General features: G+C 43.2%; 1 long non-coding RNA gene across 2 annotated transcripts; it reads left to right on the top strand.

The window, feature by feature from the left end:
• Positions 1-1,781: 1,781 nt before the first annotated feature.
• On the top strand, positions 1,782-24,704 carry LOC109498817. 2 transcript variants are annotated; one of them, XR_006596484.1, is made up of 6 exons: positions 1,782-2,132; positions 2,208-2,422; positions 14,153-14,373; positions 18,271-18,447; positions 22,368-22,469; positions 23,350-24,704. It is a non-coding gene; the product is annotated as an uncharacterized LOC109498817 (long non-coding RNA). The 2 variants fall into 2 exon arrangements; XR_002741679.2 differs by having other exon boundaries at positions 22,929-24,704.
• Positions 24,705-25,701: the final 997 nt, after the last annotated feature.

Below are 25,701 nucleotides of genomic sequence, written 5' to 3'. Positions count from 1 at the left end.
TCTCTTAATATTTTTAAAAATAATAAAAGAGCCTTGTGGGGGATATACTGATCTGGGGATTGTTCTAGTGATTGGCAGATGTTCTGGAGCAGGGACTCTGCCAGAGAATCCTTCAAGGCCTTTAAACCTTCTCTTCAGTGGGAAGGAGAGAAGGCACATCCCTGCCCACCCGGAATACAGTAGAAGTCACAGCCTCCTTGAAAGGCCTACCGGTGTGAGGGCAAGACCCAGAGTCACACCAAGCCCTTTCCCAGGCTGCCCTCTCAGACCTCCAGGCCCCAGGCCAGCAGCCAGAGAACACTGGGCCTACAAATGCTTGGGCCAAGGAGGACCACGCAGCTCACTCCTGGGCGAGGAGTTGCCTGGGCTCACACTCACCTGGTGACGTTGGGAAAAGCACGGGAAGCAGGGGGCAGACAACGTGACCCCAGAGAGCCCTTCCTGACCTCAGCTTTGTGGGGGCAGTATTCATAGCACCTTTTACTCTCAGACCCTTGTGCTTTTCACCGGCCTCCCAAATCTGTGATCAGCTTTCACTCTACATTCTGAATCATAAAAGTGAGACCGGGTGCTATGGTCTGAATGTCTGTGTTGTCCCAAAACCCATATGTTGAAGCTCTGACCCACAATGTGCTGGTATCAGGAGGTAGGGCCTTTGGGTGGTGAGTAGGTCAGAGGGTGGAGTGCTCATAATGGGATTAGACCTTTGAAATCGGCTAGTGCCTTGATCTTGGACTTCCCACCTTCAGAATGTGAGCAATATATTGCCATCGTTTAAGCTATCCAGGCTATGGTATTTTACCCAAATGGACAAAAAGACACCCAGAGAAATTATTTCATCAATGTAAAGAAATCAATAAATATGCTATCCTTTCTGTATGTACTTGATGTGCCTACTTTCACAGTGTAACTGATTGCAAGGAAGTTCACCTTAGGATAATAACACAGGACAGGTACATTAGTGGGCACCACCTCCTGACTCCGCCCTTCCCATCCCCCATTAGAAATGGGATCCATCAAGTGTCTTTATTAATAACCTAGTCCTCTGGCTTTAGTTAAGAACAACCTGCTCTGGCTTTTGATTAATGTTCGTTGTGGCTGTGCTAAGGTTTCCTGTACCTCGGTGGCAAGAAGGGAGCCCACGGAGCTCCAGCAGACGTGTCTGGTAGGTCTCACACACACACACAAGCTGATGAATAATTTATTCAAATGGGTCTGTGAATGTTAGACAATATTGCATTATAAAATAAATCAATTATGATTTAAAAAAAGAAATCTCAGTTTGTTGAAAAACATTGCAAACACAGGCGATTTTCTCTTTATTAAAAAAAGTGAAATCTCATTTCAATAAGAATCTGTTACAACAGCAACAGAGCCATTTCAGTGACTCCTTAATAGAATGCCCCCCTAAACAAACTACATCTGCCAGATGCCTGCTTTACCTTTTTCAATTAAAATTCTGCTCCTATTGTTGGAAGGTTAACTTTGAACTTACAAGGCTATGTAGCTCACTAGGGTATGAAGTTAGTTGCCTGTAAATATGCATAAATTAGCATCATTTATCCCATATGGAGTTTCCAACAAGAACTATGAGTGCCTCTCTAAATATCTGGATGGATCACCTTTTTTCCAATACCAGAAGAAGGAAAATATCATTCAAGAATGCTAAGAATCTCAGGGGTTTACATTTTTGAGAGAAAAAAAATAACTCAATTTTGGCTACAGTTAAAATGCAGGAGGGAGTAGAGGATTCTGCATTCATTCATTAAATAATGGAGTCTCCATTAATTCACTCAAGAAACTTTATGGCTTGCCTTGTACATATCTAGCCTGTGCATAGCCCTGAGGCAGGTGCTGAGATATATCAATGCCTGCCGCCAGAGAGCTCACAGGTGTCCCTGCACGCCTGGCACCCACTGTCTGCCCTGACCAGCCTGCTGTGGGCAGGGGGACATGCTATGAGATGATCTCATAATCCTGGAGATCTATGACTCATAATTCACCCCCTTGTGTTAAGCAAGAACTTTTCCCATGTGAGTGTTTATAAATTACAGTGTCTGGAAAGATAACTTGACAAGTTATCTTGACACACCTTAAAGCCATACATAGAAGCCAGGATAGATGAAGGAAAGGTAAAGACCACCAAAATAGGGGTTTTGGGGCCATCGCTGAAGACAAACTTTATTCACTGTATAATCTTGCTTCAGGTGGACTGGGTTCTCTCTGCCCTTTCACAAAGGAAGTGACTCAAGATACCTGATATACTCTCAACCCTCAGAAAATGAACCTCTTTCCATTCACTTGATCCCACCAGTCACAAAGCACTGACTCTGTCATGCACCAGAGGGGCAACATGAATAAGAAGTGTTTACACTCTGAAGGAGTCGACCCAACCAAAGTGAGAGATTCAGACATGGAACAGGTGAGTGGTGTGGCAGCTGGGGCTGCTGGGAGGAAACCCCTGGCCCAGGTCCCTCGCCTCCCCCCCAGGAGGCACTGTCAGAGTGGAACCTGGAAGCAAGGGCAGGAGTGAGCCAGGGCCCAGCACAGGCAGAGGTGTGGGAGGAACAAAGCACTGGCAGAGGTATGCAGGTGGGCCAAGCTCCTTCTGGAAGCCAGGCAGGAAGAATGCAAATGCAGAGGCAAGGACTGGGGAAGGTCTTAGATGGAAGTCTAAGGGAAGGGAGTCATCTCTGTACCTAGCCACCACTCTCCCCCATCTCTAAATTCCTCCACCCTGTGGCTCTTGTTCACCTAATGGTTTGCAACAATCCTCATACCTTTGTTTTCTCTCGTTTGGCTTTACCCAGAGGTTCAGTGGTATGCTGGAAACCACCTAGCCTGGTGTGTGACAGATTATGTGCTGGAGAGAAGGGATGGCTCAAACAGGAAGTATGCTGGGCTCTAGAAAGCTCCCCAAGGGAGAAGGAGGCCATGATTTATCCTGGGGCATACAAAAAACAATGAGGACTGAATGTGACTTCTTAGGTGTCTCTGCACACCTGGGTTTGGGTAGTTTAGTCAATCATTTCTGGTTAACTGATATGTGGGTGCAATAGAAGCCAGGGGCCCTTCGGTTAGGGTGTGGGGAGGTGTCTGTCTTCACAGCAGACCTCTAACCAGTGACAAGGGATGGGGACCCAGGTCTATGCTCTGGGAAAGCACAGGACAAGTCCAGCAGGCATTATTGCCTCAGGTCCATGGGCTGGGGTTCATGGCTTGAGGAAACCTAGCCAAGATGCTCATATTGCAAATGAGTAGACAGACCCAGAGAGGAAATGGGAGAAGGGCATTGAGTGTACATGTTGTTTCAATCAAACCTTAAGCTCCATAAAATCACGAAACATCCCTATTATACCTCTTTGAATATCCACATTACTGGACACAAAATAATAATCAATAAAGAAATGTGACGTCATCACTTTCCTGCTTAAAATCTTCCAGCAGCTCCCCATTACTCACAGAACAAAGTTGAACTACCCTGTCATCATCTGGACTCTATTTCTCCAGCCTCAAATCCTACCCTCTCAGGCACTATGCTCCCAAACCAGCACCCCAGGCCTACATGTCCCCACCTAAATATGCACACATCCTTATACCCACACTGCTCTCATACATGCAGTCCCTTCTCTGGCTCTACCTTCCAGCCAGTCTGAACTAGTTCCAGTCCTTTGAACATGCCAGAATTTCTCATGCCTCCAAGCTTTGCACAAGATCATCTCTCTGTTTCAGGGACTCTCTCCTCACCCCAATGCAATCCTTTATTGTGTTGAGAAATTCCTGCTTGTCCTTAAAGACCCAGGTCAGAGGGCACCTTGTCTGAGAATCCTACTCTGTGCTCTGATAATTCCTGTCCAGCAAATGCCTCTATCACACAATTTACCACACTGAGCGCTTCTTTCTCCACAGTCTGAGTACCAGAACTGGAATCATGGTGTTCATCTCTGAATAAGCATAGGGATGGATGGATGGATGGATGGATAGCACAAATTCGAGTTGGATTGAATAGTCAATATTCAACAATCATGTGTCACAGGAGACAGAGAGAAGGCAAAACTTCCCACCCACAAGGTCTGAACCTGAATATCTCTCCTCTCCCCCTGCACCATTCCTTGGCCTCTCTAGGGGGCTCTTACATTTGTGAACAGAAGTAGAAGAGGAATTTCCAGAGTCGTAGTTATGCCTCAGCAGGAGTCTGGTCCTAGATGTTCAAGTACTAAACTACATCCTAAAAATGAGTTTGACTGCTCAGTCTATTCCCACTGGCCTTCATTGGCTGCAGGCTTAGCAGGGACCCCAGGCCTGCAATACTGCAGCCATTAGCTCAGATTCCATTATGGAGAAGGAAGCAAACATTTTCAGAATAAATGAAATAGAGAAATAAAAGAGAAATAAAAGAATTCTTAAGGGAATCCAGAGGAAAGGGCGGATTGCTTTATCTAGAGAGCTTTTCTCCAGATTTGGAAGGATAGGGAGGAAGGAAGATGATATTATGCAGCATTCCCCGTGTGGCAAGTGCCTTCACACATATTCCTCATTAAACAATCCTCACCACCAGCCTGTGAAGTCAGCACAATTCTTTTTCACAAATGAAGAAAATGAGGTTCGGTGACCCACAGGAGATGACCTCAGGGTACAACCATGCAGCAGGAGTTCCAAAATTCAAACCTAGGGGCAACTCCACCAAGTCTAAGGAAAAGGAGTGTTTCTTCCTGCCAGGAATATGGCTTTGACAAGTGACAGGCTATAAAAGACACTCTTTACTCGGATAAAACAGCACTTCTCAAGGTTTTGTCTCAGCTAGAACAGTCTCCAGGTGGGTAAAACAAGTTGGAGCAAATGGCTCTGGTATCGTCCTCCATAGTATCCCCCTCCTTGGGGATCTTGCATCCCCTGGTCTGCTGCTGCCCCGTCACTGGCCTCAAGGAGCTGTTACCTGTCTTTAAAGCACTAGTTCAAACATCGGTACCAATTATGACTTCGGTCCCTCCTTGAACAACTGAGACAATTGGAATATTTGAAAAGGTTTTACCAGCTAGTATAGAAAAACAGCCAAGAAAAACAGAGGAAGCATGAAAACATTGTGGAGACCAAGGCATGAAGGTTAGGGCTTCTAATTTCTGCCAGAGTGACTCCATACCATGGTTACAGGCCCATCTCCTTTAAGGGCTCTCCAGGGACTACCTACACCTAAGTAAGGCCAGGGCACCCCACAGAAGACAGGGATGGCCTGGACCACCCCAGGTGGCAGGAGGCAGCATTTCAGCCTCAGGGGTAAGGCAGGCCCAAAGCAGTAGTCCCTGGGACAGAGAAGAAGGCCTGGGGTTCAGAGCAGCTGATGAAGGTCCCTCCCCAGACCTCCTGCACTGGTTCCTGTGATGCAGAAGTATAGGTCTCATCATGTCCTCCCAAACTTAATACCCTCTGTGCTTCTGTATCACCTAATGTGCCTACAAGCCTTATGGGACATCCCCTTTGTACTAGTTAGGGTTCTCCAGAGAAACTGGGCCAGCAAGATGTGTGTGCCATTTGTGCATATGTGCATGAGTGTGTGGGGAGCAAGAGATTCATCACAAGGAATTGGCTCATGTGATTCTGGAGGCTGAGAAGTCCCAATATTTGCAGCCATTGAGTTGGAGACCAAGGAGAGCCAAAAGTGTAGTTCTAATCCAAGGTCAAAGTCCTGAGAACCAGGAGAGCTGAAGGTGTAAGTTCCAATCTAAAAGCCAGCAGCCTAGAGATTCAAGGAGAGCCAGTGTTTTAGTTCAAGTCCAAGGGCAGAAAAAGACTGGTGTCCCAGCTCAGAGCATTCAAGTAGGAGGAGTTCTCCATGCTCACTGGAGGCCAGCCCCTGTGTTCTATTCAGGCTTTCAACTAATTGTATGGGGCTCAGCCAAATTAGAGAGGGCCATCTACTTTCCCCAGGCTACCGATTCAAGCATTAATCTCATCCAGAAACACCCGGACACATCCAGAATGACCGAATAACAGCTGGGCACCCTGTGGCCCAGTCAAGTTGACACACAAAATGAATTACCACAGGTAATTCAGCTGTGGTAATTCAGCAGCTACCCCTCTTTCAGCTCCTACAACTCACATCCCCTGACCAAGGCACCTGGTCTCATACCCCTGGCCTTTGCATATGTTTTCCTATATGGGACATTCTTCTCTCCATTATTTCCCCCTTGAAATCCTACACATACATCAAGACCCAGTTCATGGGTGGCTTCTCTGACTCCTCACTCTGTCTTTCCCCTGTGGTGTCAGAGCGGCTAAGTTCAGTTCAATAAGCTTTCATTAAAGACTTCCTCTACTATATGTTAGAATATGTAGAGTACTATAGTACTATAGTATAGTAGAGTACTATATGTAAGCATGAGTTAAGATGGATCAATACCCCTGTTCCCTCTGCATCTATAGTAATGGAAGAAAAAGTCATGACAAAAGATAATTTCTGAATAAGATAACAGGCATCTAGCCTAGCCTGGTGAGGTGAGTGGGGAGGAGTCTCTCTGGAGGAGAAGATTAATGAACCAAGTCTGGAAGTCAGAATACGTACAACGAGTAGGAAGAAAATTGACGTTTCAGGTTTAGAAAACAACACAAACCACAGTGAAAGATATGAGCCCACCTATCTGTGTAGCAGGAACGTGGGGCCAAGTGAAAGAGGCTATTGGGGCAGATGCTGATGCTAGACCAGGTCATCAAACACTTATAAGCCATGCAGAGGACGCTGGCCTTTATCCCAGCATAGATAAGGGCAATGCCTTAGGCAATTATCCCGCTGAGCTTTAGGATCTGTCCATATATGTGGCTTACCATGAGAATGAGTTTCGAGGGAACAAGGACTCTGTCTTAGTCACCCTGTAGCCCTACCATTCAGCCCAGTGCCTGGTACAAATGAGTTTTCAATGAGGTTTCATGCAATAGATAAGTGGATGGATGGATGGATGGATGGATGGATGGATTGGATGGATGAAGACAAGGGTCTCATTTGGTCTTTGCAGAAATGTAAGGATATGTGTAAGGGAGTAGTTCTTATTTTACTGGTGGGGAAGCTGAGGCACAGGGAGATAAATGATTTGCCTAGTCTCTGAGTATATTTCTGTCCTGAGTCCCCACCCAGGATTTCTCCTCTGCAGGAGCTGCTCCTCTGCAGGAGAGACTCAGGAGGCATGCAGCTGCCACAGCCCCTGGCCTGAGACCTGCCTGCCAGCCCGAGGCTGCATCCACCATGACCAAACCAGTTTAGGAAAAAGAGGGTCTCTGGGCTTCCCACGACTGCTTTTTCTTTAGAGGTTAAATGTCAGAGCCATGAACATTACAGGATTTTTCTCTATCACACATTTAGGTTCCCTTTCCAAAACAGGTGGATTCTTGCCAAGTTTACTCCTGATTTCTTCCTTCTTCCCAGGTATCTTTGTCTTTCTCTGTTAGCTGCACTTGCTTGTGTCCCCTGATCTTTCTGCTCCTCTTTCTCTTTCCTTTTCATCCTCTTTTCCCTCCCCTTTTTTTTTCTTTCTGTCCCCCTCTGGTACAGTTATCGCATCCTGCTAAGTCTGCCTTTTTAAAACTCCTGGTTCTGCCCTAGTATTTGCTTGAACCTCAAGTAGCCGTCTGCTAGACCTTTGCTTCTCCAGAGCCCTGCCTATGACCTCACCATCCCGTGGCTGCCCCTGCCAGAACTGAGCATAGCCAGGGAGGGAGGGGCATTAGCAGTCAGTGTTGCCTGGGAGCAGTTTATGCAGCCTGGTCTCCTTGTTTCATCTAGTGGAACTGGCCATGTAATTAACTCCTCTCAATGGAGCCCACTGGTCCCCAAGCTCCCCTTACACTCACAATTTTACATTTCAAGGATGTTCCAGGGCTCACATCTGCTCCAGCAGCATGTTCAGGCTACATTCCTGCCACCCCTCAGAGGGACTAGGGTTTAGAATCAGTATCTGTTCTTTGCAGCCCAGAGTTTCCTGCCCCAGGGGCTAGAAATACTTCCCCATGAGTATTTTAGGGAGCAACCTCTCCCCAGTCTATATCCAGGGCCTCTACCCAGTTCTTATCCCACATGAAGACAGAGGAGGCAGCCAAATGCAGCATAGTGCAGTGGAGGGCAGGAAAACAAAGGACTTCAACTCACAGAGCTCCCTCCCTCAGCAGTGCAACCCCTTCACATCACAGAAATGGATTTCTTTGGAGGCTTATATTTTCCCTCTTGCAGAGCTCCTAAGAAGACCGATTCCCTCATTTTCGTCTCACTTTCTAGATAAGGAATATTTCTTGGTTCTTTTTAGCCTTAAAGGCCCAATATGAATTTGTAGGAACTAACAATGGGGAAAGACCCAAGCAAAGAAGTTTGGGGAAAGGGGAGAGCCATGAAGGGCTATGATTGCTTCTGGTTTAAATTATGTGGCTTTGTGGGGTGCCTGGGTGGCTCAGTTGGTTGTGTCTGACTTCAGGTCATGATCTCATGGTTCATGGGTTCAAGCCCTGCATCGGGGTCTGTGCTGACTGCTCAAAGCCTGGAGCCTGCTTCAGATTCTGTGTCACCCTCTCTGTCTGCCCCTTCCCCACTGACTCTCTCTCTTAAAACTAGATGAACATTAAAATTTTTTTAAAACTTACGTGGCTTTGTTCTCTGCATTATTTTTTTATTGGAATAATGCTTTGTTATCCTGCCCTTAGAGGGATGAAACAGGAGGGCATACTGTGCCCTATGCATAATAGCAGTGAGTTTAAAGATGTCAAACTTAACCCCTCAAAAGGACCCATTTTGTGGCAGAAAAACTGTGCTCTCCTAATCATGTAGGATGAGAGTAGGATTCTGACCTTGAATGTGAACATGGTGGGTCTTCTCATTTGTGTTGTTTTCCTCTTTGTTTTGACTGCTGAGACTCTCTCAGACAAGCCTGCAGTTCACCTCTAGCAATGTCCAAGATGCTGTGGCCCCCTCAGCCAGGCACTAAATTTACCCCTCCCTCATCTCACCACAGGATCCTTGCTTCCCCTCATTCCCACTGGCTTCTCTACAAACATAGATGGAGAATGTGGCAGAGTCGTAGCTGCTGTGCCTGCAGGAAATCCTGGGCTGGGGTCTCACAAGACCATTCTTGATATTCACTGGCTTTCTAGAAGGATCCCTTTCTCGTCCACCCCTGCTCACACATCCCCCAGGCAAAAGAGGGCAGTGGGCAAAGAGGTCACAGAAAGCCTGCTCAGCCCATCAACTTGCCTGCATGGGCTTCAGACCTCCTTCCTCATTTATTTTCCTCTTCCCTTCTCCAAACTTTTATGACATAGTAAATTCTTTAAGGGCCAAACAGTCCTTGAAAATACCCCAAAGGTGGATAACTAAGCCAGTCCCAGCCCTAGGGCCCTGCAGGCCACCTTTGGTCCACATTTGTCAAACTTCTGAACCCCTAGAAAATCTATGGCAGGGAGGCTTCCACGGCCAACCAGAGAAAACATTTCTCTATCTCAGTACAGTGACAGCAACATCCATCACCCTGTCATTCCAGGCCCATCTATGGAAATGACTGTGAGTCATGCTTCAGGACTGAGAAGGGCTTCTGGGTTCTGAGCCACAGCACTCAGGAGGAAACACTGAGGGCAGAGGAAGAAGGTAGAGATCAGGCCCCCTCCTACCTCTATTTTGGAGTATGTATTTTGAAAACCAATTGCAGCGGAGGAGGATACAAAGAATCTTTTTAGTTGTTATTTGCTTATTACACATTTACATATAATAACATCTTGCAACTCTATTTTTATATATATGTGTATGTGTTTAAATACATATATAAAATAAAAAATATATACATATATAATAAATTTACACACACATATATGCATACACATACAGGTAAAATATGCATGGTCTTTATTTGGCTGTGTATATTCTGAAGCTCTAGGATGAAGATAATATATATCTTTATCATTTTACAGAAGAAAAAGACAAAGATGGTAAGCATGGTTTACCAGAGTAACAGATTTACCTGGTGGACAAACTGAAACTATAACCCAGGTTTCCTGACCTCCACTTCAGATACACACATACCCTCAACACCTCCTCACCTGATAAAGCAACACGCACCTTCCAGTCTATAGCTCTTCTGGGCAGCCCATAGGAGAATATGAGAAGATTTGGTAATAGTTTCAGGATCTAGAAACCCAGAGGCAAGAGAAAATAGACAGGTAAAAGTCATAGAGAAATACAGAAGTACAGAAAAGAAAGTAGGAAGCCAGGACTTGGAGATCAGAGACAAATTTCTACGGAGTTATTAATAATGAATTATACTATCCCTCCCAGGGGTATTGGCTTCTAATCAGCAAGTCAATTTTCTATGTCATTGTTCATTGAACATCCATCATACACCAGGCACAGAGTTGATCAATATGGAGAAAACATGGATGAATGGGGTATATTTTCTAGTCTCAAAAGGTCATCCTAATGAAAAAGACAGATAGTACTTAAACACCACTAATTGACCCCTGATATTAATCATCTCCCTTTTTCTCAGAAGTGCAACTTAGGTTTTAGCTGGGATTAAAGACCATATTTCTCAGCTTCATCTCAAGCTTGAGCCAAAGGCATAAGCAGAAGAGATGTGTGCAAATTTTAAAGAATATGCTGAAAGGGAAAGAATATGCCCTTCCTCCTTCCAGCTGGCTGGAATATGGAAGTGAATGCTGGACCTTCAGTAGCTACCTTTGACCTTGAGGTAAACGTTGGGTGAAACATATCACACAGGAGAGCACAAAAACCAACAAGTCTAGGCCTTGATGGGGGAATGGGGAGGGATGGATAGCTACCAGCCCTGGGTCCCACTACCTCCAGGCTTCCTATATGAGTGGGGGAGCTCTATCTGCTTAATATACTTACTTTGGAGCTTTCTGTCATGCTCAGTTAAATGTAAGCCTAACTAGTCAAGCACCCAACAGATAAGTCAGACTACAGTAAGAGCTAATAGCATTGCACAGTGGGAGCAGAGCAAGGATCTATTGACTCTGCCCAGCCAGGTTAAAAAAAGCATCACAGAGAAGATGTGTGAGTGAGTCTTTAAAATGAAGTAGGATTCCCTCTGGTAGACAAGAGGGATGGAGCATTCCAGGTAGAGGAACCGCATCAGGCAAGCATGGAGACAGGAAAGCATGGGGTTTACTTAAGGAATGGGAAGTACCTAAATGCTGGTGAATTCCCTAAGTGGGGAGAGGCCTCCCCATGGCCACCTGTCCCTCCCAGGTACAGCTTGTGGGTGCAGCCCTGGCCCCCAACACCCCTGCTCACTTCTAAGTAATTACACCCCCAGTGCCTTTCTGTCTTGCAGCTGTTCCCACCAGCTGTTGTGACTGCTCTCACTACACCCCTCAAGTCCACGGGGAACAGGCTGCTGGGAAGGGAGGGCTGGGGGACTCCAGGGAGAGCTATTAAACACCTGCCGGGTCCCAGCAGAAAGGTTTAGGAAGATAATTTCTGGGCTTCCAGGTAATTTGGGTCTTGCAAAGAAAACTGCTACTTTCACAAGCACTGAGAGAGCAGAGACTCTGAAATCCAGAACACAAGGCCTCCACCCCTATGTCAGTGATCCAACACCGCATAACAAACTACTCCAAAACCCAAAGGATTGAAACAACAACAATCTGATATTTCTCATGATGCTGTAAGCTGTCTGGACTCAGCTGGGCATCCTGCTTCCTGAGCTGCTGGCTGGAGTTATTCACATGGCTACAGTCTTAGGGCAGCTCGATGAGGGCTGGACAACTTAAGGTGGCCTCATGCACCTGCTTGATGGTTAGTTCTGCTGGCAGGCAGGGCCTCTGTCTCTACACTATTTTCTCAGAAGGATAGTCAGACTTCTTTTCAAGGTAGTTTATGCCCCAAGAGGGGGTTTAGGCAGGACGTAGACTGCAAGTTCTCTTCCACCTTAGTCTATTGGTCCAAGCAAGATAAAGGGCCAGCTTAGATTCAAGGAGAGGGGAAAGAGATTCCACCTCTTTATGAAAGAAATGGCAAAGTCACATTGCAAGACAGTAAGAAACCATCCACAGTGGAAGGATTTTTGTGGCCATCTTTAGAAACAATCTACCCTTGACCACAATGATTCATATCCCTTGAACATACTCATAAAACTCTGACCCCCAAAAGGGCCTAATCCCATTACAGTACCTGCTTGAAGTTCAGAACCCTATCATCATCTGAATCAGATCCAGATATGGATGAGAATCCTTGCATGCAATTTCTTAGATGTGAACTAAAAGACCACTTACCTGCTTCTACACTGCCAACATACAACATGCCCAGGGATGGCAGCCTCCAGTGCTAACTTCCTTCCTCTCTTCCAGCCTCTACTAACAATCTCCTTGCTATCCTTCCAGCCTTTGCCAGTCACATGTTTTAACATTAGTTATGGTAACTATCCATTCCAGGTACCAATTTCTAGAGGCTGAAAAATGGGTGGTTCATGTTATGTACAAGTAGAATGCTTGGCAAAACTGTGTACTATGGTGCCGTGGAATGTAGAAATGATTCCTAACTGTATTAGTAAGTATTCCCAGAGAACATAAACAAAGGAAAGATACCCCTATATTTGAAGAGATTTATTAGAAGGAATTGGCTGATGCAACTATGGAGGCTGAGAACTCTGACAACTCACTGTCTGCAAGATGGAGACCCAGGAAAGCCCATGGTATAATTCTAGTCCAAGGCTGCAGGCTTGTGAACCAGGGAAGCCAATGGTATCAATCCCAGTCCAAGGGCAGAAGGTTGATGTAGCAGCTCATGCAGGCATACAGAAAACAAAAAGGGGTGAATTCTTCCTCCCTCCACCTTTTTGTTCTATTCAGACCCTCGATGGATTGGATGAGGTCTGCCCATACTGGGGAGGATCATATGCTTTACTGGATTCACCAATTAATTTTTAATCTCATCCAGAAACATCCTTACAAACGTATCCAGAAATAACGTTTAATCTGGGCACCACTTGGCCTACTCAAGTTGATACAAAATACTGACCATCACGTTAATGAACTTGTAGATCTAGCTGAAGAGATTTCCAGGCAGAGTGTAGAAAGTGCCATTTAACTTTAACTGCATGAAGTACATGAAGAGAGAAATGAGCTAAATAAGGAACCACTTTCAGTTTTCAAGGAGAATTTAGATAAAATGTAGAGAGCTTAAGGTAGTATCTCCAGCCAGCCAAAGACTTTTGAAGTAAGGAATGGCTGCAGAGAAAAGGTCAAATCAAGAGCATGGCCTTTAAACCCTTTGTTAAGAACTCAGGAAGATTTAAGACCATGCATCATAGGCCCTTTCAGCATGACTAAAGGCTTTCTAAGAATTCACAGTACCATGACTCACAGCTCAAGATGGAGACAGGCCTGCCTCAGAAGAAATGTCAACTCTGGCATTATCAAATGGACTGGACAATAATCGCATACATAGAAAACTCATGAAGCCTTTAGAGGAACTGTATCAGTTCTTCCAAAAATAAAGGACAGTTCAGAATGAAAAGAGACCTCTGCCCCCATTCTAACTTTCTATATGCAGGAAGCAGATTTAAAAAGCTTCTCAACTAAAAGTATGGGCCATTCTTTCCAGAAAAGGAAGGACATCTCAGAACACAGAGCCAATAGTCCAAAGGACAGAACCAAAATGCAAAGGACGGAGACAAGAGCTAAGAACTTTAAGGGATGAAGAGACCACTCCAAGGAAGCAAAACTGGGCTCAAGTTAAAGAAAATTATGGGCTCCTCGAACTGGGGGGACAGGCAACATATGTGTGACTGGATTTCAGAGTTTCTGGAAACCAGCATACACATCCTGCCCTCCACCTTTTGTCTGGGTATGCCTGCCTACTGGGACTGTCCTTTCTCTGCCTCTCTATTGTTTATTGGTACATTGTAAATGGGGTGTGTAAGTAGTAGATAACTTGCCTTTTTAATTTTCAGTTCTTAATCATTAGTCACCCGATGGATTCAGCAATACACAAGGGAACTCATCTATATCTGGACCTGATGCAAAACACAAGATCAAGGACATAACTCTTATACTATGGTGGACTAAGGCTTTAGAAGTTTTCTGAATGGAATGTGGTAGAAGTGACATTTGGGAACTTCTGAGTAGGCCTTAAAACATCTTAAAGCTTCTTATTTTATCCTCTTAGAACCCCAAGTCATCATGTAAAGAAGTTCAGGCTACCCTGATAGAGAAGCCAAGAAGAGAGAATGAAGATGCCCCAGCCAAAAACCAGCACCAACAGGTTAAAAGGAACCCTCCACTGTCTTAAAGGGTGAATGCAGCTACCTGAGTGAGTCTAGGCAAGACCATCAGACCTGCTGGCCAATCCACAGGATCACAAGGAATAATAAATAGTTATTGTTTCAGGTAAGCCACCAAGTTTTGGGAGGTGGTTTATCACACAGGATTCTGATACCTACATAATCTTCCTGCCCATTTTGTAGTGTAACTCTGCTGGATTAGATGGAAAATGGTAGATATAGAATGCCATTGGTGGAAAGGGACTCAGGGTTACTGAGAAAAAAAAGATTTCACAATTTATTTCTTCCTGCAGGACTAGGAAGACTCCATGTAATCTTAGCAAAGTCAGAAACGACACAACACTCTCATTTTACAGATAAGGACACAGATACAGAAAATGATTTGTTCATTTTCTGCAGGATGGTTGGATCTAAGAGCTTATGGGTCCAAGTTTATAGCAAATACAGGACTAAAATCCTGACTTCTAATCTAAGACCCCTCTTGGTAACTACAGGGTCTTAGCCAAGAAATTCTTTCATGGGAAAAGTGGAGTGTTGAAAATTTTTCCATATATCCTTCACCATTTCAAAATATATTTGACTGAGGCTCATATAAATCCAACAAACATTAGTTTAAAGAAGTAGGGTTCATTTCCTCAGGTAATAAGATATTCAGAGAAAGCAGTGCAGGGGAAGTTCAGCTTCTCAAAACTTTCACCAGGGAACTAGGATTCTCCTATCTTTTCACTCTGTCATCCTTAATGTGGAGCTTTCGTTCCCATTCTCTGAAAAAATGGCACACCTTCAAGCACTGTTTTCCCATCACAAAGCAAGAATTAGAGAGCTAGGCTAAAATATAAGACAAAATCTTTCTTCTTAAAGACCTGGTGTATCCAGGAATGGAAGCTCTCCCTGGGACTTCTGCAAATACCCAGTTGTCCAGAATGATGTCACATGGCAATCAGATGACAAGAGAGGTTAGAAATGTAGGGTTTTGCTTTCTAGAGTCTATCAGACAAGGAAGAAAGAAGCAAAATAGGTCTTAAGTGAATCAACCAGTAGTATTTGTCATATATCTTCCAAAAGAGGGAGCCCAAACAAACAAACCGGGGAGAAAAGCAGTTATGGCACTACCATCCTAGTCCTCTACATCTTCATTCCTCATTATCAAACCCACCTGTGGATGGCTAGGCTCTTTGGATGAGTAGCATGGTCAGCCTTCAAAAGGGAAGGGAGGGTGCACATAGAAACATCCAGAGGCACAGAGATCTTCTGAGAAAGGCCTCTAGGATGCACAATATTAATGCTCTTGTGGATTCATGGAATGCCATGCATTATGCATATGCCAATAAATCATCTTTATGTTGGGAGTAAGCAAAGAGAACACTAAATTTACAATAAATTTAAAATTAACCTAAATTATACATGCCTGGCAAATGGGACCCTTTTGTGAAGCAAGAAGCTGTATCTATCTGGAACATTCAGCCCAGGTCTCTGGGGCAGAATACAATTTAAAAGGAACACTCCATCGTCAGAGCTTTGTTTCTCACATCATTCTCTAACAATCTTCATTCAGCATCCAGTGGCCTAACTGGATCCAATCCCCCATCAGTGCCATTTAGGAGAAGCTCAGAAACTTCTGTTCCTTGGCATATGGTTAACATGTGTGAATATAGAGATGAAGTGTTACCGGAGGGACAGATAGAAGCTCAAGAAAGATCTACTATAAAAACAAAAAAGGAGGAAGACAGCCGGCTGGGGAGCCAGCCATCATCATTGTATAGTTAATGAGGCCAACAATGAAAAAGCACTGAGCTCTAGAGGAAGGCAAGAAATTATCCATGTTCCAGCCCAGGGAGCTCAGGCCTAACTTGGAGGCCAATTCTGGGGCAGAGACTCAGATTCAGGGAAAGAAAGAACCACAAATACCTTCTGATGACCCTTTCCTGGTCCTTAGAGTTGGCAAATAGCAGTCACCTGGAAACTCTCGCCGTGTGGAGAGTATTACTTCTGAATTATAAACTTGGAAGAATTGATGCATGCAGGTGTCCAGCCTCTGAATTCCCTCAGTATCTCAGCTCCCAGGAAGCTGCCACAACCTGCAATCAACTAAATGGTACTACTTCCCCAGCCACAAGCCAGGTAACAGACAGCAGGGGTACCAGAAAGGCTTCAGGCCTCCTCTCCCCTCCAGGAGCCAGCAGTCCAGCTGAGGCAGCCAGACATGTAGTGTGCAAAGATAATTAACAATGAGCCAGTGGAAGGAACACTGTCCAGGTCAGGAGACATGACTTCTCATCTCAGCTCTCTTGCTAATTGGCCATATGATCTTGGAAAGGTCAGAACCTCCACCTCCCTGGACCTCAGTTTCATTATTTATAAAGTGTAATGGCTGAACTAGAATCAGTGGTTTTGAGACTTTGTTTAAAAGTGGGAACCAATTTTTTTTCCAGAGGCATGTTTTCTAGGAAACCAATATCAAAACCAGAAAAAAAGTGAAGCTGATCTGTTTGAAGTAGCAGAAGGAATCCAGAGCTCCCCAGAATACGGTTTAGAAAACACTGAAATAGGGTACCTCTCAGCTCTGAATGGTCTGGAGGTCCACCAAGCTTGCTAATGCAAAATGCATGAGCTGAGTGCATGGAATAAACTGAGGGCACTGCATGAGGTCAGAAACCTAACCTGCAAATGAGCTGAGCAGAACAGTATTCTGCTCCAGGTCCAAAGGTTTAGAATGACACTAATCAATTACCAATAGATGCAGTGTCCAGCTTCACCCAGCTTAGTTCATAAGTCTGTGAGTGAAAGATTCCTCATTCTGGAAGACTTTCCAGCAATCCAGTCCTTGTCTGCTCCCGTGTCTGGTTCTGAGTACCCTAGAGCAGTGCCGTACAATATAACTTTCTGTGGTGAAGGAAATGTTCTGATTCTGTGCTGTGGAATATGACACATTAGCCATCCTTCACCACATACGGCTATTGAGCACTTAAAATATGGCTGTTTTGACTTAGTAATTTGATTTCTTATCTCATTTCATTTAAATTTAAATAGCCGTATGAAGCTAACAGCCACCATATTGGACACTGCATCCCTGCAGGATCTGTATTTCCTTTCCAATTCCACCTTTTCCCCACCTAATCTAAGGTGAACTATCACTGAGAACCCCACTTGGAAAGTAGTAGTTTGAGTGCTATCCCCCATTATTTACTCCCAGGACCAACAGAGTCTCCTAGGCCCTGGCTACACCAACTATGGTCCCCGGAACATAGCAGCATGGGCATCACCTGGAGCTTGTGAGAAACACAGAACTCAGACCCCACCCAATACCTACTGTACCATAATCTGTATTTTAACAAGAACTCCAAGTGACTTTTACATTAGGCAGGGCACATGAGGAAACTGAGGTCCAGAAAATGTTCACAACCCAGTCGAGAATGGGCTGAAATAGCGGCTTAACCCACATTGCCTGATTTAGATTCACAGGACAGCTTACAGCCTCTCTTTATTTATCTGTCCTTTGTGCCTGCCCAGGAAGAGCCATTATCAATTTTTTAACAGGAGTCATTTAGTCTTCCAAACTGCCTGCTTACCCATTACTACTAAACTGTTAACACTTCAGTCCAGCCATTAACGAAGCTATTTAGCATAAACAGAAGGCAGCATCCTGGCCTCCAACCTGGAGCTAGTATAGCTAGACCAGCGGTTTCCAACCTCAAAGGTACTTCAGAGCCTTTGCAAACATTTGATTCTTGTTATAAACATATATACATATATATTAATATGTTAGAAAGCATAATTCAAAATAGCAAGAGCATGAAAAACGTGCAACACAATAAATTATAGCACACAGTAAACCTCCACCAAAGTAAATTGGCGATGCCAGCTTAAATCATCTTTGTTTAGACCGCAGAATAATTTCTGCCATCTGTGGCAAATATTTAAACTTCTGGTGAATGTGTCATTGATTAGGAATGTGGTTTGCTCTGGGGTCTTTTCTCATGTTATTTTTTGTTTTTTAACTTAGATGTCCACATGTGTCATTGTGTGAGGTTGTTGGAGAAAACATGTCGCAGCTGGGTACATTCATGATGACCAGTTCAACATGGGGCAAGGCTCAGTGTCTGCTGCTGGAGGCATCCTCTGCTTTCATAGCATAATCTTCATGCAATCACCAGTGAAGAGGGACTCGCAGCATCATATGGTGATAGTTTAAGTGCTTAAGATAATTTATGTGTGATTCTTAATTGGTATTTTGGGTCGTTTTTATGGAGGTGAAATTTGCATATAATGAAATGCACAGATCTTAACAGTATAATTGATTATTTTGACAAATGTACACAGGCCTGTGGAAACAATCCCCAAATTAAGTAGAGAACATTTCTGTCACCCTAGAAATTTTGCTCATGCCCTCCAATCAAGCCATACCTCCACAGTCCTGATTTCTATTATGGTAAATTATGTGGGTTTTTTTTTCTTTTCTTGAGCTACATTTAGATGGAATCACACAATATATACTTGTTTGTGTCTGCCTTCTTTCATTCAACATGTTTTTGAGACCCACCTGTGTTCTTACATAGATCCATATACATCCTTTTTCATTGCTGAGTAGTATTCCATTACGTGAATATGTCATATTTTGTGTATCCATTCACTTGTAGATGGACGTAAGCCTCCAGTTTGGGGCTACTATGGAAAAAGCTATTACTCATTTACAAGTCATTGTATAGATATATGTTTTCATTTCTTTTGGGTTAAATGCCTAGGAATGGATTTTCTGGGTCATAGGTAAGATGAATGTTTAATCTTATAAGAAACTTCCAAACATTTTCCAAACCAGCCGGAACACTGCCACTGGCAAAGTATGAGAGTTCCAGCATTTGATATTGTCAAATGTCTCTTTTATCCCTTAACTTAGGTATAAAGAGGCTAGAAGGTGCATTTGGTAGTTTGGGTTTTGCTTGTGGAGTATCTTTTTTCCCTGCTTATTTGTCATTTGCATATCTTCTTTTGTAAAGTCTTGGTTAGAGTCTTTTATTCATTTCTTGGAGTCTTTCTTGTCTTTTTACTCCTGATCTACTAGAGTTCCTTTTTATATTCTGGATGTAAGTTCTTTGCCAGATATGAGTTTAATAAAAAATTTCTCACAGCCTGTGTCTTGCCTTTTAAATTTCTTAATGGAATGTTTAGTTTTTCTTTATGTTTTGAATATGCAAATAGTTTTATACAATGTTAATATTTCACTTTGATATAACAACTTCCTACTCTCCACTTTCTAAGTCTCAGAGCTTTTAAAAATAAATAAATAAATCAGGGGTTGGGGAGGGAGAGGGGGATGAATAGGCAGAGCACAGAGGAGTTTAAGGGAAGTGAAACTACTCTGTATGATGTGGATAATGGTGGATACATGTAATGAAACATGTCAAAACCCATAGAATGTACAACTCCAGGAGTGAATCCTACTGTAAACTATGGGCTATGGGCAGTAAAATGTGTCAGCTTAGGTTCATGGATTGTAACAAATTCACCCCTCTCGTGGGGTTATTGATAATGGGGTAGGTTTCAGGGAAGGGACCAGGAGATATATGGGAACTCCCTGTACCTTAACTCAGTTTTGTTGTGAACCTGATCCTATTGCTAAAAAATAATATCTATATTAATAAATTAAATAAAGGAAACTTACCATTTGCAACCACGTATTCATGTAAATCTAGATTTTTTAAACTATTCTCATTTACTGACTTTATAATAAGTAAATGTAAACATTCTTTAATAAAGCAATACTTAAACTTTTATATATCACAACTGCCTACTATACTTTATTTATATTAAAGTTTCCATTCAAACAAAACAATTTTTTAGAAATCCAAAAATTGTAGGTATGCAGAGGCCACTGTTACTCAGTCCACTCTGATTAACTGTAAAAAGGTATTCCTTCTCTTCATGCTTGCAATTCTCTGGTCAACCATCAACCAAATAAAAACATTTCTACACTTATGCACACTCTACCTCACCATGTAATTCAATTATAGAATACAAAGTGGCAAATGCTCCAGGAGGCCCATGGAATCCCAATCAGTTTGTATGGTTCTTGTATTCTTGGATCCATTATTAAGTTACTCAACACCAGTCATTTACAACCTCAGGAGTCTCTTTATGCCTCCACAAGAGCAACTACTGGGTCCCAGGGTTCAGAACTTCTTACCAGGATAGGCTGAGACTTCCTGGCTGAGAAAGCCAGTTTCAGCACTAATTCAGTGCTTTTGGAAGGCATTGATCAAAAAGGGGTAAAAGCATTCCTCAACTGCACTTTTGGGTTTCTTCTCTCAGAAATCTCCCATGACCTATCAAAACTTTAATTTTGCAGACAGGGGAGCTGTTGTTGCTGTTGTTTTTATGTCAGAGGTATATTCTAAAATCAAAGGATGGGACACCTGGGTGGTTCAGTCAGATAAGGCACCGACTCTTGATTTTGGCTCACAGTCGTGAGATTGAGCCCCACGTCAGGCTCCATGCTGTGTGAAGCCTGCTTGAGATTCTCTCTCTCTCCCTCTCTCTCTCTCTCTCTCTCTCTCCCCCCGCCTCCTTCTGTCCCTCTCTACAGATCACGCACACTCTGTCTGTAAAATAAATAAATAAATAAATAAATAAATAAATAAATAAAGCAGAAATTGAATATGGGCAATATTGTTATTGCAAATTCCTTAAATTTTCTACACTACACAATGTTTGAAGAATGCAGCTCTGTACGTTGTTATATAATTGCAAATGGATAATATATCTACACATTGTGTATGTATATGTATACATATACAATTATATTTGTATATAAATTACTTATATATGCAACACAAGGTGATGATGCAGAGGATGTGGACCAACAGAAATCCTCACACCTAGCTGATGACACTATAAATTGGTACCACCACTTTGACAGTGTGCTGTTACTTAGTAAAGTTGACCAGCACATATCCTACATCCCAGAAACACCACTCCTAAGTACAAACCCTAGATAAACTCTTGTACTCAGACATCAGGAGCCATGAAAGAATGCTCACACCAGCATTTACCAACATTTCTCATGGTGGTAAAAAACTGTAGAACACACAAACGTCTGTCAACAGTAAAGTCAGTAAGGAAATGGTGAAGTACTCATGTGATGAAATAGTAGGTGGCAATATAATGAACTAAAACTCACAAACCCATTTAGAAGAAAAGAAAAAAGTATAAAAAAATACACACAGTATGATTCCATTATATAAACTTCAAAAACACAAAACCTAATAATATAATGTTTAGCGATATGTGAATAGTTAGAAAGACTTATAAAGAAAAACAGGGGAATGCTATCACACAAGTCAGGATAGTGTTTGCCTTGGGGGAAAGGAAGGGAATGGAAAGGGAGGCACATGGGAGGCATTCAGATGCAGGCACTGATCTGCTCCTTAACCTGGGTGGAGGTTTCATGAGTTAGTTTTCTTTTTCTTTAAATTGTGTGTGTGTGTGTGTTTGTGTGTGTGTGTGTGTGTGTGTGTGTGTGTGTGTGTTAACCTCTAAACTCTGACCTATTTTACACTATAACTTATATATCAATACATAGTGATGCTTCCATAGAAGCTACAACTTTACGAGACTATATTCACTAGAATAACCTGCAACCAAGGTGTGGCTCACACTCTGGGATGCACAAGGAACGAAACTTGCAAACAGCCAAGAAAACAGCAGTTCATGTCTCCTGTCTCTGGTTCACTCTGGGACATATGCTCCCTGTGTGGGATAGCTCCTGGAATTACTAACATTATTTAAATGGTTTTCCCCTGAAAGCTCATGGCAAAATTTCTATAATTTCACTATGCATACAAGACCCTTCACAGTTACACCTTGGTCTGCACAGCCGCTTAGAGACCACCCGTGTGCTCAGGGGCCCAAGGTCTGCATGCATTGCTGGCTGGGCACAGACTCAGGACCTCTCAGTGACCTTTTCCCTCTAATTATAGGTACTGCTGGCTTAAGCCAGTCATATTATATGCATCATATTATGTATACATATATACATATTATATACATAATAAATTCAAATATTCATTTCTTCCCTTTCCCTTTCTCTATGTTTTCTCTTTGCAGTAAGATGCCTATAGCTGACCAGAAAGCTGTTCCTTGGAAAGTAAGCTCATTGAGGGCTGGCACCATTGTCTTTCTATTTGCAGCCCTGGTCTACCACAGAAGGTATTAGCTCCACACTATGGTGCTCATCACAGCCTGTCTCGACGTGCAGCTGTCTCTTAGGCCTATTTCTGGATAACATTACCATCCTCCACTCACTTTGAAGCCCTTCTCATTCCTGCCTATTTTTTCTCTCCCTTGTGTACCCCAGGTTTCATTTTCCCACTTCCTGTAGACCTCATCAGGAATCCTCTGACCCCAAGTGGAGTCTGCTCCTCTTTGGCCTGTACCCCATTCATTTATTGAGTACTTATTCTGTGCCCGTTCTCTATTAAATGCTTTCCATACCTTAAAATTCAATTCTCACCAACCTAGAGAGCAAGTGCTATTATCCACATCTTACAGAACAGGGTACTGAAATGCCAAGGGATCCAGTAATTTACCCACCCAGGGCATACTCCAACCCAGGACTGACTGACCCTAGAATTCACCTCATTCCCCTGCTTCTCACCACTTGTACAGGAAGTGGTGCTGTGCCACCAACACTCCTGCCCTCCGCCCCTGGCTGCCAACACACCACTCTCCCTTCTGCTAGCAAGATCTGCCTGGCTCACCATGAAAACATCAAGCAAGTGGCTAGCAACATGCACTCCTTCCATGGCTCCATCTTACACCGACATCTGCCAGTCCAAACCCCAAGTGACCTGCGTCTTTCCTCGGATCTGCCAGCACCATACAGTGTCTTCCTAATGCAGACACAGTGTCTCCTAGAGCCAATGTTTCATTTCTCGAAGAAAATGAACACAGCCTTTAGCCTTGGTGCAGTCTATTCAATCACCTCAATTTCTCCCAGTGGCTTGGTCCTTTTCCTCCTGATATGGTGTCCAAAATAAATCCAATTTCTCTGCTGATCTGAAGCTCACATCAAACTCTTTTCTTCCAGGCATGTGAATTACCGCAAATACGTCCCCTGGGTTCATCCCAATTGAGCTACCTGACGCTCGGCACTGACAGTTTCGTCTCTTAGAAAGAAAAGGATGTAAGAATGGAGCTGCTACTCTGGACTTAATTCTGACCAACAAGGAAGAACAAATTGGTAAAGTAGAAGTGACAGGAAACTTGGGAGAAAGGGACCGTGTCATGTTGGAGGTTATTATTTTGAATGAAAGAAGCATTAGATATAGTCAGACATGTCGTTTTTGAAATGTAGGTTTCAAAACATTCAGACTGGTGCCATAGACAGACTCTAAAAGAACAGTGACCATATTTACAAACCAAAAATCAAGATGTGTCACAGGCCAAGAGATTTCACGTTGCATCTGGTGCAATGGGAAGTTTGAGGAAAAGAAGTCTAGATAGAAAAACAATGATGCTAGCACGCATTTCAATAGCCTATGGGAATAACAGGACAGATTATCTAAAATACTGTATGCCTGAAATTTTATCACACTAGAACACTGAAAGATGTTGAGAGGCCATACTACCGGAAATTCTTGGGATGCAATTATAGTTAATACCGTTTTAAAAGACATGGAGACATCTACAGAAATCAATGCATCTGCACAGGGAGTTCTTTAACGAATATAGATTTCAAAAGGATGTCAGTAGTGGGGAGTGTCAAGGAAAGGTGTTAGAAAAAGGATGACTTTGAAAAACAGAGGAAACAGCAATTCAAATTAACTTAAAGGAAAGAAACATAAAAGTTCATTAGGAGGGTGGGCTCCAGGCATAGTCTGAGAGGGACACTTTCTAGGACTTCCTCCGTCCTACCCTCCCTGTGTGCTGGCTTTACGCTCAGGCTGGATGAAATTGGATAATACAGTCATCCCTAAACCGATCACTGAGGAGAATGGTTTCATAAAATTATAGTCAAATAATCACCTAGGATATACTGGGTATAAAGGATATAATGGATGTTGAGGAATCAGTCAGAATAATCACTACAGATGGGCACATAGCCAGGGAGAAATGCCAGAGTGGTATATACTGATAAGAACAGCATCTAGAGGTCACAGCTAATAATGAGCTGAGGTGACATTGGAAAGGACAACACCAATGTTCTCCCAGATATATTTGTATGAATAGGACAAAGAAGCAACCTGCTCGAGGCAAACAGGGCAATGTCAGACAAAGACACAAGACAGGCATTGCCACTCAGTCCCTGTGTTGCCTCTGTCTTCATCAGAAAGATGGAGAAATTATCGGTCAGAAGACACTGGCCAGAAGATAGTGTGAGATGAGAAAAACATCCCCAGACACTCTCAATGATCTCTGGGTTTTAGATTCAGACAAGTTTCATCACAGAGCACTGAAAGAACATGGAATTGGGAGGATATGGCCTCTAATTTTATATTTAAAGGCTCAAAGAATAGAGAAACACATTGTCTGTTTTCCTTAAAAACTTCTACAGGAACCCTCTTGCACTGTTGGTGGGAATGCAAACTGGTGCAGCCGCTCTGGAAAACACTGTGGAGGTTCCTCAAAAAATTAAAAATAGACCTACCCTATGACCCAGCAATAGCACTGCTAGGAATTTACCCAAGGGATGCAGGAGTGCTGATGCATAGGGGCACTTGGACCCCAATGTTGATAGCAGCACTTTCAACAATAGCCAAATTATGGAAAGAGCCTAAATGTCTATCAACTGATGAATGGATAAAGAAATTGTGGTTTATATACACAATGGAATACTAGATGGCAGTGAGAAAGAATGAAATATGGCCTTTTGTAGCAATGTGGATGGAACTGGAGAGTGTTATGCTAAGTGAAATAAGTCATACAGAGAAAGACAGATACCGTATGTGTTCACTCTTATGTGGATCCTGAGAAACTTAACAGAAGTCCATGGGGGAAGGGAAGAAAAAAAAGACGTTAGAGAGGGAGGGAGCCAAAACATAAGAGACTCTTAAAAACTGAGAACTGAGGGTTGTGGGGGGGTGGGAGGGAGAGGAGGGTGGGTGATGGGTATTGAGGAGGGTACCTTTTGGGATGAGCACTGGGTGTTGTATGGAAACCAATTTGACAATAAATTTCATATTTAAAAAAAAGTTAATATTCCTCAAAAAAAAAAAAAAACTTGAGGAAAAGACATGACCCATTAACATGGACCACCAACTTCACTCTTGCAATTAATTCTCTCTCTTTCACCAGCAAACACTCTATCTGCATCATTTCCGATGACTTACAAAAAATGTCCTGGTATCTCCTGTTCTGTAAAAACCTTCATTTTGTCTTCTCTTTCCTCTTCTGTCCTCTCCTCTCCTGTCTCCATCTCTTTCTCTCTTCTTCCTCTCTT

Source organism: Felis catus, chromosome B1, assembly GCF_018350175.1.
Source record: "Felis catus isolate Fca126 chromosome B1, F.catus_Fca126_mat1.0, whole genome shotgun sequence".
NCBI classification, from domain to species: domain Eukaryota; kingdom Metazoa; phylum Chordata; class Mammalia; order Carnivora; family Felidae; genus Felis; species Felis catus.
The sequence above is the reverse complement of the archived record's forward strand: the minus strand, read 5'-3'. Positions and strand labels throughout refer to the sequence as shown.